The sequence below is a fragment of the Schistocerca cancellata genome, chromosome 7 (assembly GCF_023864275.1).
Source record: "Schistocerca cancellata isolate TAMUIC-IGC-003103 chromosome 7, iqSchCanc2.1, whole genome shotgun sequence".
NCBI classification, from domain to species: domain Eukaryota; kingdom Metazoa; phylum Arthropoda; class Insecta; order Orthoptera; family Acrididae; genus Schistocerca; species Schistocerca cancellata.
Genome location: NC_064632.1, coordinates 96,239,904 through 96,244,451, shown reverse-complemented (window position 1 = coordinate 96,244,451; position 4,548 = coordinate 96,239,904).

Genomic DNA, 4,548 nt, shown 5'->3' with positions numbered 1-4,548 from the left:
TCGTATCTTTTCTTCTGACAATTTACTATTTGTTCGACAAACACGATAGCAAACTGAATGTAAATGTCACTGTTAATACGGAGCAAGACACGCATTTTTATTGCTTGCCGAACAATGAACACATAAACTGTATATTGGAAAATTCATCGAAAAGTTAAGTGTTCCCAATTTAGTGAGTCAGATGATCGGTCATAGGTGTTAGAGTGTGAGGGTCTAATGGCGTAACGACTCTTAATGGAGGTCAGGGAACAGAGACAACTTCGCTGAAGAGTAGCACGAAAGCAAGGATATAGCGAGAGAAAACCTTTTGAATAGAATAACACAGGAGAGAGAGAGGAACGTCTCTTATCAACTAAGTAGAACTCTATTCTGGCAGATACCGGGGCTTCACTCTGTCACACAATGAATTCTCACAATCGAACTCTTTACTGGAACTTGTACACAGTAGACAGAGGCAAACACTTAGAGAATCGATGTTGAGATAAGCATTTGGAAAGTCAGAACAACAACCACCGACTGGTCCATCATCATGATGTAGAGCCTACAGAGACATCTGATGAAGACAGGCGGAAACAAAATAAGTGTGTTCTCTTCAAAGTTATATGAGGCATTCTGTTAGGAGATCCTCTTTGAAGATTCTGCGTCAAACACACTTGCAACTCGTTGCAGATGACACAAATTTTAGAATTTATCTTGCTAAATAGAGAGCAACATAAGGAACAATTTAAACAACAGCACGTTCAGTTCCATACAACTAGAATAACACCAACAGTTTACTGTAGTATACGAGCAAGAGTCAGCGAATGTTGTTCCAAATCTTTGAGTGTATTATGTCGAAAATCTTAGTTGCAGAAACATGCTAATAGGCTTTACGAACAGCTAACTACAGTAACTTTTGCTCTCCACATTATGTCTAGTTCTGGAAACAAGGAGGTCCACGTCGTAACATTTTGTATTTTTCAACACATTAATGTCAAATCATCCATTACGAATAATTTATTGCCCAAATTGACCATTGAGAACAATAGTTGATGTACAGACACGGTCGTACAGTGGGCATATCCTTAAGCACTTAGGCATCATAAGTACACCTTCAATATGTACGGGGGGAAAACACCTGAGGTTACGTTAGCAGCATGACAGCCATTTGAAGCCTCCATCTGTAATGGAAGTCATTATCTGCAGATAGAGAGCGTCTCGTACTATTAACAAACAGAGAATTCCACGAAAAAACAACGGTGCGTTTCATTTGAGTATTCTTGACTTACTTCATCTTTTGTAAAGAAAAAGGCAGATGCTGGCGACAACGCATAAACGCTACAGAAAGTGTTTCATATGTTGTTCAGCACGTTGTAAGCTTGATGCTATCCACTTGACCTATTCCTAACGGACTGTAAGCAGCACATGTTCTGGAATGGGAACACAAGCACCAACAATCCACTACCTGGTATGCATAAGGTTTCTCATCTTCACCACATACACAGTTATCCTTACATGTCCCCACAGATAGAAATCTAATGGACTTAAGTCCAGAGAATGTGGCTGCCGGTCAGTGAACGTCTACGACCAATCCATGTCCAGATAAACTAGATATCTAGGTATGTCCTAACAGCCCGTAGTTAGATGGGTCACCATAATGCTGAAAGGAAGTTGGAAATCTACTATATTCACACAGCAGCGACGGCAGTACACCTCCGTCTAACAACTGCAGATGCTGCTGCTAGGGTATCCTGAATGAATAAAACCCCAGCAACATGAGAACTTCATAATCTACACCAAACCATCATTTTCGATAGGTCAACTACCTTCGATAGAAACAGCCAGTGTGATATGAGGCCCGACTAGTATCTCTTCTGCTTATTTATCTCTCCGTTCACATAGAAAATAGCTTCATCCGTAAACTGTACGTCACAAGGTAAACGACAGTTTTCGTATGGCGTGTCATCCATTCTGAAACTGAACTTTACGAGCTGGATTGTCCTCGGCGAGACGATGTCTGAGCAGCGTTGACGTCGCTTCAACCGTTGCCGTTTCCGATCGCCAAGCCTTCGGTTTGTCTGCAGTAGAGCCAGTTAATCGGAATTTCGCGAGTAGTTTCACCACCACACCGTGGTTAACGAATGGCGAGCTTGGGTGATGTTGATTGAAATCCTCTGAGATAATAAGGGTGCTCCTCGCTCCTCATGTCCCCATCTCATTGTGCCGGCTTGTGTTACTAGCATCATACTTCATCTCAGCTGTAAGGAAGAACATAACTTATAACTCGAGATTGAATTAGGCTGTGCTCAAATGAAAGGCATCATTGTTAGTTCTATATCAGCTTGACATACTATCTAAGAAAAACAATTACGCACCATGAAGGAATTATTCGAATGGGACGGAAATTGGTAGACTTGATGTACCTGTACAGACACACAAATAACGACAACTTTAGAAAAATTGGATGGTTTATTCAAGAGAAAGAGCTTCTCAAATTGAGCAAGTCATTGACGATTTGGTACATCTCTGGCCCTTATGCAAGCAGTTGTTGGGCATGGCAATGACTTATGGAGTAGATGGATGCCAAATTCTGTCCAATTGGCGTGTTAGATTCTCAAAATCCCGAGATGGTTGGAGGGACGTGCCCATCAAGTTCCAAAAGTTCTCAACTGGGAAGACGTCCGGCGACCTTGCTGGCCAAGGTACTGTTTGGCAAGTACGAAGACAATCTACATCTACACCTACGTGATTACTCTGCTATTCACAATAAAGTACCTGGCAGAGGGTTCAATGAACCACCTTCATGCTGACTCTCTACCGTTGCACTCTCGAACGGCACGCTGGAAAAACGAGCATTTAAATTTTTCTGTGCCAGCCCTGATTTCTCTTATTTTATCGTGATGATCATTTCTCCCTATGTAGGTGGGTGACAACAGAATGTTTTCGCAATCGGAGGAGAAAACTGGTGATTGAAATTTCGTGAGAAGATCCCGTCGCAACGAAAAAAGCCTTTGTTTTAATAATTGCCACTCCAATCCACGTATCATGTCTGTGACACCATCTCCCCTATTTCGCGATAATACAAAACGAGCTGCCCTTCTTTGTACTTTTTTGATGTCATCCGTCAGTCCCACCTGATGCGGATCCCACACCGTACAGCAATACTCCAGAATATGGCGGACAAGCGTGGTGTAAGCAGTGTCTTTGGTAGAGCTGTTACACCTTCTAAGTGTTCTGCCAATGAATCGCAGTCTTTGGTTTGCTCTACCCACAATATTATCTATGTGATCGTTCCAATTTAGGTTATTTGTAATTGAAATCCCTAAGTATTTAGTTGAATTTACAGCCCTTAGGTTCGTGCGACTAAACGCGTAATCGAAATTTAGCTCATTTCTTTTAGTACTCATGTGTATAACTTCACATTTTTCTTTATTCAGGGTCCATTGCCACTTTTCGCACCATACAGATATCTTATCTAAATCATTTTGCAAGTCGTTTTGATCATCTGATGACTTTACAAGACGGTAAATGATAGCATGATCTGCAAACAACCTAAGACCGCTGCTCAGGTCGTCTCCTATGTCGGTAATATAGATCAGAAACAATAGAGGGCTTTAACACTTCCTTGGGGAACGCCGGATATTACTTCTGTTTTACTCGATGACTTTCCGTCTGTTACTACGAACTGTGACCTTTCTGACAGGAAATCACGAATCTAGTCGCACAACTGAGGCGATACTCCGTAGGCACGCAGTTTGGTCAGAAGACGCTTGTGAGGAACGGTGTCGAAGGCCTTCTGGAAATCTAAAAATATGGAAATCAGTAGAAACTCTAGCCGAGTGTGGGTGAGCATTATCTTGCTGAAATGTAGCTCCTGGGTCGCCTGCCATGAAGGGCAACAAATCGGGTGCTGAACATCGTCGATGTGCCACTGTGCTCTAAGGACGCTGTAACAGAACCAGTTAATCGGAATTTCGCGACAACCAAACGGGGCCTGCTGTGAAATGAAATGACACCCCAGATCATCACGTGTGTTTGTCGGTCTGTATGGCGGACGACAGTCATGTTGGTTATCTCAGCACTGTCCGGAGCATCACCAGACTCATATTAAGCCTGTAATCTCACTGACTGGAGTAGAAGATCTTCAGTGAAGAGTCCCACTTTGAAATGAGCCCCGATGACTAGCAAAGACGCGCCTGGAGATGGCCCAGACAGTGGTGGGACACCAGCATGAATGTCGCCCGCATATCGCCTGACAACCAGGGGTGATGGTCTGGGGTGCCATTTCTTTTCATTCTGGTTTTCATCTCTCCCAGTTTGTATTACTTAAATTTACATTTTTGTTTATCTACCTGCTTTTCTTTTAGAGGGATAGTTTCACATTTATGGACCTACCTAGTCTCCTCGTGACTCAATATTTCGTCGATACAGTTGTCTTCCGTCTTCTAGAGAGACGCTGGTGCTGCTGAGTATCGCTGAAAACTGATGCCAAGGCTGGTAACCGTTGTAATGTACACTCCTGGAAATGGAAAAAAGAACACATTGACACCTGTGTGTCAGACCCACCAT